The sequence below is a fragment of the Python bivittatus genome, unplaced genomic scaffold (assembly GCF_059951505.1).
Source record: "Python bivittatus isolate LINGU-HERP-01145 unplaced genomic scaffold, Pbiv_v1 ctg000340_np1212, whole genome shotgun sequence".
In the NCBI taxonomy this organism is placed as follows: Eukaryota; Metazoa; Chordata; class Lepidosauria; order Squamata; family Pythonidae; genus Python; species Python bivittatus.
This window is the reverse complement of record NW_028277056.1, coordinates 25,620,314-25,633,083: the sequence shown is the minus strand read 5'-3', so window position 1 is coordinate 25,633,083 and position 12,770 is coordinate 25,620,314. Positions and strand designations below refer to the sequence as shown.

General features: G+C 39.6%; 1 protein-coding gene across 1 annotated transcript in view; it reads left to right on the top strand.

Moving 5' to 3' along the window:
* Positions 1 to 284: 284 nt before the first annotated feature.
* The window catches only part of LOC103050021 (galactosylgalactosylxylosylprotein 3-beta-glucuronosyltransferase 1-like), a 51,114-nt gene continuing 38,628 nt past the window's right edge, over positions 285 to 12,770 (top strand). Inside the window, exon 1 of the mRNA XM_088140747.1 lies at positions 285 to 533. The gene's annotated coding sequence lies outside the window, so the exon portion shown is untranslated. The remainder of the gene's footprint in view (positions 534 to 12,770) is intronic.

Sequence of the window (12,770 nt, the reverse complement as noted above, 5' to 3'; positions counted from 1 at the left end):
CTGCTGCCGCCGCTGCTGCTTTCATCGTCGCGCCCCCCCCTTTTTTTTTTTTTTTGCCCAAGTTGCCTTCCTCGCTTTTTAGCCCGCTTTTCGCCCTCTTAAGGTGGCTCGGTGAGTTGCGGCGTCCTCCGCCGACAGCTTTGCGCTTTCCGGGGGCAGGGGGGCCTTAAAAGAAATCTCCTCGCCCCCCTCCACCGCCAGCCACAAGCCTGAGCTGCGTTCCTCGGTGCTGCATGTAAGGAGGCTCCTCGGACCGGCTTCGCTCCAGTCGGAGAGTGGCGAGAGACCGGAAGAGAGCGAGAACGAGAGCACCGTCCAAGAGTCGAATCACTCGAAAGTCGCCGCCGCCGCCGGCACGTGCGGCAATCGCAGCTCGCGAACCTGTAGCCGAGAAGCTGGACCGGCGGCGTTCGTCTGCGGGAGACGCCGCTGCTTTTATACGCCGGATGATCCTCCGCCGGCACTTGCTCGGAGGTTCTCGGGAATCCTCAGGACTGGCTCCAGAAGCAAACCGACGCATTGATTTTCCTCAGGTAAGATATCAGCGGACACACGGCTTGCATCTTCTATTGATGGTACACTGGGGACAAATGGGCTTGTGGATTTCTGTGTCCCCGTCCCTCATTCTCTCTCTCTCGGTCTCTCTCTCTCCCCGGCACAGTATTTAAAACTGGCCAACGACACTGGCCACTTTTCCTTTTTTTTTTTTTTGGTCAAGATGGGACAGATGGCTGGACATGATAAACTCTAAAAAAAGGGAGGGCAAAGCAGATTTGGTTACTAGTAAATATAAATAACCATGTCTCGGTCTTCCTTCTCTCCACCCTTAAGTATGAATTATTTACCTCTCTCCAGCAAATTTTGAAAAATCAGATTATGATTCTCCCCCCCCCCCAACTCCCCTCTATTATTATTTTTTCCCCCCATTATCTCTACTATTCCAGTGAAAGAATCCTGGGGAATATTATCTAATCCATTCCCTTAACCCTTCCAGCCTCTCCAGGGGCAAAATCACCTGGGCTTAACTAATGAGAGAAAGCCTGTGTGGGATGTAGTGGTACACTTTGCTTGGGAGCCCACTTGCCTGGGAGAAAGAGCAAAGCAAAAAGGCTCTCCTTTTCTGATTTCCAAGCTAACCTCCTTTTGTTTGAGTGAACAAAAGAGATTACAACTAGCAGCTGTAGCTGGTGGGGGGAGAAAGATTTTTCAAGATGCATTAAAAATGTCTAATTATAAGATGGCAAGATAGATCTATCTCAAGTTTGGAAGCGGTGCAATGTGATTTAAATATTTAAATATTAAGTGGAAGAATATATTCTTGGTCTCCTCAACCCCTTTGTGCTTGTTACTGCTGATGTTATTTAGGAAACATCATTCTCCTTTTTTAGAATGTATTTTTTGCTGGTGGATAAATTAGATAAAGATGAGAGTTTTGTTTCTCTTGCGATGCTCAAGCAGCCCTATCAGAAATGAAAAAAAAATAAGGGAAAGCATCAAGCAAGTGCAAATGGGAATTTAATTCCCAAAAGGAGAGTTCTGAATAAAGTCCTACTGGGCTATTCAAAACCATTGTCAGAGTTAGGAGGATTCTGGACTAGCCTGAGTTACACTTTGGTGAGCAGAAAGCTCTCAGATCTGCCCAGAAGCATCTACAGAACTGAGCTATGACATTAAAGACAGGTTTTAGCGCAAACCTCTTGGTAAGCAAAGCATACAGTAATAGTGGAATGGAAAGTTCATTATAGATTTGACACAGAAGCCACAGGAAAATATAAGAGATGCTTCGAGTAATGGTCATTCTGGATTCCTCTGCAGCCCTGGCAGAAGGTAAATGTCGAGCTATCGCTCCCCCTCAGTTTTATTTGGAAAGAAGCCCCAGTACCTTGAACATCTCTTATGAAGTTCTGCAGGTTCAACTTCTAGCAGAGTATTGCAGTGTTAAATAAAAAGCAATCTCAGTTCAATATATCCTCACCACACGGTAGATCATTTTAAATCCAGATAATTTGGATCTTGCCTGGCCTGAATAATGACAATATGACAATTCCAGCTCCTTTTAAAAAATCCTTGTCACAGGGAAAGGATGTATAGGAAGCATAGGGAGTTTCAGGGTCCTTCCACAGCCTGTTTCTCATCTGCTTCTACAATTCAAAATGGCTTTAGCAATGTATCATTTCCTCCTGTCATGATTGCAATAAAAGTGCCTAGAATGAAGCATCAAAGAAGAGGTCACTATCACTCAGGTGAGATGTAGGCAACCCCCCCCCCCTTCCACACACACACAGAATCAGGTTCCAATCAGGCTAATCTGAAATGATTTACTGCAATTCAGAATTGAGGCATTTTGAGAGGAAGTTGAGGAGTTTGTTCAGTTTTCTTTCAGGGAATTACAAAAAGGGTGAGAAATTGTGAACTAAATCCAGGTGATCAGCAGATTAATTCTCTAGCATTCTCTGGCAAAAGAAAATTTTTTTTTTTAAATGCCAGCAATACATCCTTCAAAAGAGCACCAGGATGTTTTGTGCTAGAAATTTCTTGGGTTGAAAGCATCAGTATTATAGATTGGGGATCATCCGCATACATCTCCATTAGCTTCTGCTCTTATTCTGCAAGACATCTTTGTAGTGGGAATTAAAAGGGTCATTTTCACTTTGTTCTTTCTGTACAGCAAGAACAGGAACCTTTAGCTACCTATCCTAGCCAGAATTGTTCAGTCTTCATATGTTAGAATGTTATACAAACTAAAATACAGTATATACAAATGTAAAGCATGAATGTGTCCAATGACTGTTTGGAAATGTGCATTGTTAGAGAGATGAGTTTGGCTGAAGCTGTTATTTGAGCATACCAACTCAGATTTGTTACGGTACGTATGTATCAGTCTTAAGAGCAACAGGAGATGTCAAGATAATTCTGAATGTTTCTGTGCATAAATGTGTACAGACATACATGCACGCTTACATATTTCTTCCCAAACTGGAAGTGCAGGAAGCCTTTGCAAGTCAGAATTTAGGCTCCTGGCAGAAGTGGAGCGAAGGTGAATCAGAAAGGCAGCAGGTTCAGGCGGGGGGTGGATATGGTGGGATTTGGAATAATTTTCAGCAGGTAAGCAGCTATGAGCAAAGTATGTGCATTCTATATTACATGGGCTCAGTCTTTAGCCAGAATGAGTAACCAACATCACTTCACACTGGACTTGTCTTTTGGGGAAAGTTGCATCTAACATCTGTCCTTTTCAGGGATTCATGCCCAATTAAAAAGACTTGCAGCAGGTGCTGAAAGGGAGTTTTCTCTGGTTGCTGTAGTCCTGATGAAGAAGCTGGAATTTGCATTGGCAGGAAATTCCCCCTATGGCACAAGCCCAGAAAGTTTTCTCCCAGTGCAAATAGCAGCTTCAGAAGGCGGCTTTTCATCAAGGCTGCCGCAGAGTCTTCCTCTCCCTGCTGATTTGGTACAGTCTCCATAATTAACATATGCTGCATTTGGGAGAAAATACCCAAGTCCATTAAGTGCAAAGATGCATTTAACATTACTTCTAGTTTGGCCTTACTATGTTGCATCTTCATGTTGCTTTTTCTTGCTGGGAGATTTCGGATCAGAAAACATGAAAGTAATATTGATTCTGGTTGCTTTTTATCTGTTCTATATGATGAATTTTTTAATTGACATATTTTATACTGTATTCCTTTGATGAAAAGTCTTGAAGTGCTATAAAAGGAACACAACTGAGGTAGACGGGGAGAAAAGCAAACAAAATTACAATAAAATAAGAATATGAAATATAGAGGAAGGAAGTTTATAGCAGCAACTATAGTTTGTGAAGTACCTTGAAGAGTAGAGCATTTAAGGTTTAACTTTCAGTGCTACCTGGAAAACATTACTGATGTGTCTTGAAGGCAGAAACCAGTGAAGTGTTCTGGTGAGAAATTGCTTTAAATTCCACTATTTGATATTTAAGAGATTTGATTCTGATAATTGAAGAGATTGAACTGCTAAGTGAAATGAAGGGAGATTTCTTCTATCTCAAAATGGTAAGTATACCAAGACGTATTCTTCTATCTGGCTACAGGAATCAAAACCTGTGGGTTTTTTGTAATATTCCTACATGTAACATTGCTAGTAACATTAATGGGCAACTCACAACTTGTAGGGCATTTGACAGCCCTCAGGTTACACTCAGATCAAATCATCAACATTTGGCTGCCTGATTCTCAGTGCCACAATTTTTCAATTTGGACTTGGGCTTGTTTTAGGGGTCAGATTTGTTCATTAAAAATATACAAAACAAGTTCATTAAGTCTTTACCAGGCTTAACATGTTTATTATATATTATTTATTTATTTTACTGTCCCTCCTCCCTGAGTCTCAGGGGTTCTCAACCTTGGCAACTGTAAGACGTGTGGACTTCAACTCCCATATGCTGGCTGGGGAGTTCTGGGAGTTGAAGTCCACACGTCTTACAGTTGTGAAGGTTGAGAAACCCTGCTCTAAGCCTTCCCAAATGCTCCAAATAAGATTGAAAAAGGCTCAGCCCCCAACCACAAAAAAGCTATCTGTCCCTGCTCTAAGGCCTTTTCACTCCTTATATTTTATCTTAAAACATAACGGTTGGATGTTTGCAAAGCTAAATATGATTCACATATGCTAACAGAGAACCAAGACTGACAATTATTGACAAGCCCATTTTACGTCCAAGTAGGGTTTAGTACTGTGCAGAGGCATGCTGACAAAACAAGCAAGAAGCTGTTTCTGCAGTATCCCAAAAGATATGTGCTTGGGAACTGTCTGGGCTAGCCATTCCTGTGTTAGATATCTAAACCCACAAATGTGTAAATATAGAAGGTCACAATTCAGTGCACATGTAATAGCATACAGTAGTCAGAATTATGACTATGTTACAAGAGTCAGCATAGCAACACTGTCAGCCGCTCACATAAAACCTGGCCACCCCATCATCACTCAGAAGGCATGTTGATGCTTGCCAACAGTAATTCTGTATCAGCCATGCTTGGAAAGCCACAATCAAAAAGCAACAACAACAGAACAACATGAAGGTGTCACAGAAACCACTCCACATCTCTTCTCATATATAATGAATAATTTCACTCCAGTAAGAACATACCTGCTCTCTTGTCAGAGCGTACACATCTCAGTGATAATAGGTTACCATGTACACACATATAGACATGTCACATCTAGATCAGGAATTCAAAAAGTATAGCCTGTGTGGGGCCATCCATGACCCCTAGCATCACTTTTACAGGGACCAAATTCGCTTATTTGAAGTAGGGGGTTTAAGAGAGAAAATATATGCTTTAAGTTTGGTAGAAGCTTAATGAGCCTTTTTACCCCCAAAGAACCTTGAATGCCCTGCTGTTTTTTAAATGTGGCTTCCCTTAATCCAATGGAAACTGAGCACCTCTTACCTATAACTGCTGTGAAGAATATCAGAAGCCACTTCTTTATATCTTTGTTCTTTCTTTTCTATTTTTCTTCCATTTTTTTCTTTTCTTGCACTTTTTGCTTGCTCTTTGACTTCTGTTTCTTTTTTCTTACTTTATATTAGTGTGCATTAGTTTTTATCTTCTTGTTTAAAAATTTATATATATATATATATATATATATATATAAACTGAACACCTCTTACCTGGATATTATTAGAGGTATCAATCTGAGGCCCCGGAATTACATGTGGCCCTTGGAGCTGAATTGTAATGTTATAATGCTATTGAAATCTACAATAAAAGTTAGGATGTTTACCCTGAGAATTACATGAACTATGTTTAATTTTATGGTTTTGGGGTGTTTATTGTTTTATTTTTAACCTTTGTGGGTTGCTGTCCCAAGGATTTTGGGATTGGTCTAGAAATGCTGTTAAATAAATACATAAATTTCTATTAAAATATAAATATAATTGTAGTTAGATTTGGTCGGAGTTTCACCTCTGTCTTGATCCTGGCCTTGCCTATGTTTTGGATGCTTCTTGAAGGCCAATTGCAACCCTCAGATTGAACCAATTTATGTAGTGCTGCTCGGTGTCATGTACTGGTGAACATTTCTTTCTCCAGCAAATCTTTGTGGTCATGATCTCCCCCCTCCCCCCACTATTTTATTTTACTAGTTGAAAAGAAGACTAATGGAGCCTCATCTTGGAATACATGCTGCTATGCCAAGACCTCCTGTGAGTGCCATCACCCAAGTAACTGGATTCATTTTCCATCCCCAAAGCCTTTCTTTTGTGTCCTTCTTTCTACCTAGCCCTATTTTCTTCACTTTCACTTAGGTAACCATCCACAATTTCTGGCTAGTTTCTCAGCATATATTGTACTTAGTTACCTTTCATGTCATGGCAGCAATGCCATTTGGTTTATCCCTCTAGCAGTAATTATTGGAGTTTGGGACTTCTTTCTTCATCTTGCTAAGGCTTTGGCCAAGATGGCTTTGGTCTCGTGGGTTACTATGATGAAACACATCTTTCTCTCTTCCCATTGTGTGCCTTGTCATGAAGATTTCTGAGATGATAGAACAGGTACAAAGAGTCTACCAATCATTTCAAAAGAGTCCCAGCACACACTGAATCACCTTGGATATGGAAGCTGGCATAATTTTATGCTCTAAGTCATGGTCTTAGACTCCTTTTTGAAGGTTGAACTGATGAGGCTGATTGCACTAGGGAATTTTTGTAGCTGTAATTTCAACTTACTTGGGAGGCACCAGATTGGAGATGCTCTTAATGTGCAAAATCTGTGTTCCCTTTCAGGGTTTTATATAGGAATGGACAGATGAATCTATTTCCAGTCTTTCTCAGTTTCATATGTGTTAATTCATAATTGTTTTGCCCAATTTCTTAATTAATCCTTCATTTTTATACAGAAAATGTCTATTCATTTTCCATGCAATTTTATATTTGTTTGTGAAATGCATATTTTTGTATAATTTTGGTACCGTGAACAATTTTGCAAAGTTCAGAGAAAAGAAAATACTAAAGAATATCTGTATTCTGACCCATTTATTAGTCAAAAACCCTGGCTTAGATCAGTTTGTTTAAAAATGAAATATCAAGCTTTCCTAGGAATCAATAATCCTTGTATTGTCTTATGTTGATTCTTGAATTAGTCAAAATGTTATCCCCCTAACATAGTTGGGAATCGGAAGGAAAGAATGTGGAGCCATTCATATGGAATTCAATAATTAATAGCAATATGACTTGACTTCTGCCATTACCATTAGTGTAATGTTATAGCTAGATCAGAATCAGGAATAACCACTGAGTTAGCACAGGATTTTGACTAAGCCTTGAACCTCAAAATCCTGATTATGTTTTGGCCTCTTTCAAAGGGATGTTCTACCTATATATGAGTCTATGTTGTAGTAGAAAATCTATGTTGCAACAATATTGCCATGGCACCATAAATCTACTATACTGTCATAATAATCTCACCACCTTGGTACAATCATCTTTCTAACCTGTACAACATATTGTTCAATCTTTTCCCCCTTCCACCACCCAGAGTCCATTGGGGTTGGGCAGCCAATCAATTTAAATAAACAAATGGAACATAATATTTTAGAAATAAATTCAATCCTCTTTTATCCCTCCCATTATAATTATTTAACAGTGCTAAAAGTATTTAATTAATCAAGAGGAAATAAGTAAGGAAAAGGAGTCAGACCATAGCAGGGTAGCAGTCATACCACAACATATGGAGTGTAGTAACAGGAATTCACTTTGATAGGGTCAGCTCCAGGGCTGCTACTGGCAGAGGAGGGCAGCTTCACAGCTCCATACCATCTGAGCTTGAAGTAGCTGATACTAATGAGGTAGACTTGATGACAGAAGAATGGGATTCTTCTTGAAAGCTGCATAGACCCTGCAAGGGGGAGGGGGTGCATGAGCCATAGCAGCATAAAAGAGGAGACAGTCTTTCTGCAGAAACTAGCTGGCTATAGTGGTAGTTGGCAATACCATTCCCATATCCAGGCAGTATTCCCAGACTGATTGTAGAGAGGCTGAACAGGAGAAGCAGCATGGCCTGGGGTCGTTTTGAAATGGCAGTACTACAGCATCTCTCTCATTGCAAAAACCACACAAGCGGAGGGAGAAAACAGGGCAGTAGAGTACCAGCAGTTTGCGATAGTCTGTATTGCTAGCAGAAGAGACAGGGAAAGATAGTAAGGCACAGCAGGCAGAGCATGAGCAGTCACTCCCCACTCATGCCCACACAAACATGCCCAAATATAATGTACAATTGCTGACCTAGAGGTTCTCCAGTGTTTTCTTTACTGGTTCTTCCTCCATTTGATGAAAGAGACTTTTCTTTCCAAGAAGATAAACACTATGTGTTTGAACATCAAGCCTTTCTCTGGGCTTCAATTAAATTGGAAAGTCAGGTATCAGAAGGGAATGTCCCCCCTGAGCTTTTTCAGTAGCAGTGGCATTGTCACTGTTAAGGAAGACTCCTGCCTGGACAAGTTGTTGGGAAATTTCTTTTTCTCATATAACCAATTTCTTTGTGCACAAATGTGGTGAAGGATTTTGAAAGGTCTGCGGGATCTCTATCCCCTGCCCCCACCCCCATCCCCATCCCCACATACTGAAAGTGTTTGCAAGACACAGCTGACCTAGATTGATGGCCACTGATCCATCAGATGATGATTTTCAACTCTACTTGCATAAGCCACTTGTTGGAATTGGACAACCCACCATTTAGCATGGTGCTATCATTATTTCATATACATTGATTCTCTTGATGGTCTCATTGCAAATATAAATTGTAGTGCAGAAGTGCATTACCTGCTTGGTGGTGCTCTCTGTATCAAGCAGCCACTGAGAAGGTGCTAATTCAGCTCCAGAGGAAAATGTTATAGATGGCACAATTTATCTTTAATGTCTGGAGTGCATACCTGTCTGTCATTACAAGCAAGTTGATGGAGGTCTTGAGAACTCAAACAGGTGCCAACATAACTGGGAGGAATACCCTCATTCACAAGATGGCTATTAATTAAAGCATCCTGCTTTTGAAGTCCCAGCTTTTAACTAAATAGGAGGCTGCACAGGTACTAGTGTACCCATGTCACTAACAGAGGTAAATAGGTTGAAGACTCTATGTGGTTCAGAGGACCTTGCATTGCAGTGAAGTTAAGCATCCTTGATCACTGCATAAAACTTCAGCTTAACTACAAATTTCCTATAATTTGCTGAAAAACAAAATAAAAATGACAGCTCTATAATCCCCCCCCCCCCCATGTTATGGGAGAATTGAGCTGTTTTTCTACCTTTCATCCAGTACTGGGCAGAACAGCCCATTCCAGACTAAGTCATGTTTCTTCATGTCTGTGTCATACCCCTGAAACAGATTAGGTGGTCTCTGTTCATTCCTAATGGATATGTATCTGGGTGCATTATTTAATGGTTGTTCTGCTTAAATACTATATGTAATCTTAAAGCTGAAAGGATAGCAAGTACTGTATGATCATCATCCATGTCTTGCAGAAATAGGCAATTGCACTGCTTAAAGCGTGCTTAACTGTACACTGAATAAAAGACTAGTGGCAACAGGGGGAAGAAAACATGCCACAATTAATAATCAGTATTGTGTGTTTTGAAAGTCTGTTGATAATGAATTAAAGCAGGCTATGCCAGAGCTAGCACCAAGTACCAACAAACTAATATGCAGTAATGAATAATTTGCACTTTTAAGCAATCCTTGCTCTGTAAATCCAATTAAATTTGCTTTGAGAGTAAGTATTTCAGAAATAAAAATACAGTCATATCTGGAGCAAAGGAAAGCAACTAGCCATGCAACATGTTATGTATTAATGACAGGATGGACACCAACAGTGGTAGGCAGGAACAAGAATTTTAAATACTGAAAAAAAAAAAAAATTCCTGATTTTGAAGGTTGATCTACCATAAATTCCGCTGAATTAGTTTTCAGAATTTATCATTGTCCACCTGTCACAGAAAATGTCACATTATTCTGAAGGTCAGATCCTGTGATGCTTTGCCAGTAACTAAGAAGATGCAGAATCATCCCCACCTTTCCGAAGTCCATCTAAACCTTGGAAGCTTTTGAATCCTGAATCTTCCACCTTCTTGAAATGTATTTGATACAGCATGATTGTAATAGCATATAGATGGAAATCCATATGTGAGACTTTCTTTCTTCTTTCTTTGGCTGAACATTTAATATTAAAGCAGCAGTATTCCAGGCTTCAGAGATTTGGGGGAAAACGTTTCCTCTCACAAAAGCATCCAACACAAGGATCCATGGGTATGTCATTCATGAGCACATGATGACCATATTGACTACTTAGTTATCCTAAAAAAATCCTAGAGTTTCCTTGGCTTTTGCCATTTCAAATATTGCTCAAGAGATGTGGAAGGTAATAGAGTCCTCACCAAAAAAAACACAACTATCTTAGGATTCTTTTTGTTATTAGGGCAAGAAACAGCAAGGTATCATGACAACACTGGCAAATTCTTTATGATCTGGTTTCACTTGTAAAGTGTTAGGGGTAGGGTAAGATCTTAAATTTATTAATTTAACTCAATTTTTATAGCCACCCATCTCACTTTTACGTGACTAGGCGGCTTACAATAAAACAAAAACACAAAATATATAATATAAAACAAAAATAAAAACACATAGCAGCTGGGCACAATTTAATCCACCATCCATACAACCAGGAGACAGGCTCTAACTGACGCCCAGGGTTAGGGTTAGGATTAGGGTGACAGTATCTGGAACATGCCCATCCATCCATCCATCCATCCATCCATCCATCCATCCATCTATTATAAATTTGCCATTGTAACTTCCCCATTTCTGAACATCAGCATGATCACTAATTATCTTCATGAGAAGTGCAGCTTCACTAGAGGAGCCTCTAAATTGCATTCCTTGCTGATGTTTTTAAAATATTTAATGGGCTCAGTCATTAAGAATATCTCTTCTTCAGGTGCCACTAAAGGAAATAAGAGTTTACAAAAACACAGTTTGCTTTTATCCAATATCCTTTAGTTTTCCTTATTTCTTGTGGGAGATTTCTCAGGGATTTCTGCCCAACAGTGACATAATAACTGCAATTATCCAGTGAGTTTTATGAGAAAGCAGGCTCTTTTCAGTATTCAGAATGGATTTCATTTATAATTCAGAGATTTTTTGGTCCAGTATAGAAGCAAATGTATTTCTCTCTATACTTTAACCTTTGTTGAGATTCTAGAGACCAATTTTATTTGTACATGTGGCTGTTCACAAATGGATGTTTTTTCATTTAGAAACATGCCACGTCCTTTCAAGGTGCTTCGAAATTTTGCCAGAAGGATAGAGTAAAGACACTGTTTAGTTATCACTCATTTACTCAGTTGACATTGCCTCAGTGAACAATTTTATGGCATGGGAATAGCAGATTTCTACCACCACTGAAATACTAAATACAGTTGTTGAAAAATAGCAGTCCTTGCTCCAGCCTTGTTTTGCTACGGGGATAAGGTTGTTTATGCTAGTATTGTGATGGTATATGGCATCACTGTAGCATGCCAGAAATATCTTCCTTGCTTTCCTGCACCCTTCCATTTCAAGGAACTTTCCACTGTTTTGTTTTGTTTGGCCTTTAAAATGATGAATTTTGAGTTATTTCTTTTTAGTGTTTGTATACCTACCTCTAGCAAGTATGAAATATAAGCTCCATTATCTTCTCTTCTCCACATCCCCCTGGGAACAATTTCCCCCTTCATCCTCCCCATTATGTGAGGAAGAATATTACTCAAGCAATCCACAAAGGGCCTTCTGCCTAAAGGTTTAAACCAGCCATTGTTGCAGCCATAACTTTAGCAGGAGATTTACCCGCCCAAGTTAATAGGTAATAACCTTTAAGTACGCACTATGTGAAACTTCACTTTCTAATTTCCACATGCTGATGTTAAAAGACATAACTGAAGATGTCAACTGAAAGAGTACAAAAACTTTGTAATGTATTGCCTCCTGTTGGGAATGCACCATGATGATGTGCATATCCTTGTATTGCTTTCAAGCTTTTCTGAAAATTTATTCCTATGGCTCAATTGGGAAGGGTTTTATTTTATTTTTTTTAAAAAGCAGGTTCCCTTTTCATATCATCCTAGGCTAAATATGTGTGTGAAGATTCAGATCATCTGAATGATTCACAAACATGAATTGCTGGAGATTTATATTAGGCTGTTGACCTTGTCACTCGTAGACCTGCTACAAACAAATTGAAGTCAGGTTGAGCTGCTCAGAAAGCATATTGAGATAACAAAATAATCAGCATACTGGAAAACACATATTGTAATTAAATTAATTAATTAAAATTTTCTCTCATTGGTATTCTATGACATTCCAGATGATGTACAATGGCTAACACTTTTATCTTCCAAACAGATAATGACTGGCCTAAAATCAGTAACCGAGAATTCTATAGGTCTTGGGGCAATCCTGGCTATGTTGGAGTTCTCCAGGCTCAAACAGAAACATCCAGTCTTGGAAGGGAAATCCACTACAGTATTAGATTTCCTTCTGCTTCTCTGAAGGCCTCCAAGTTTGTCTTTCCAAGCTCAATTTCCACAACCTTTGGAAATCCCCAAAATGGGGCATAACAGGGGTCAGTTGGGCCTAAAGCCTGCTAAATTCTAATCCTGACCCTGACCGTTGGCGACACTCCAAACTGCCTGAGAAATTTAGAATAACTCAGATTATTTGTTAGACTTCCATCCTAAGCACAGTTCTTCAGGGAATACATCCCACTTA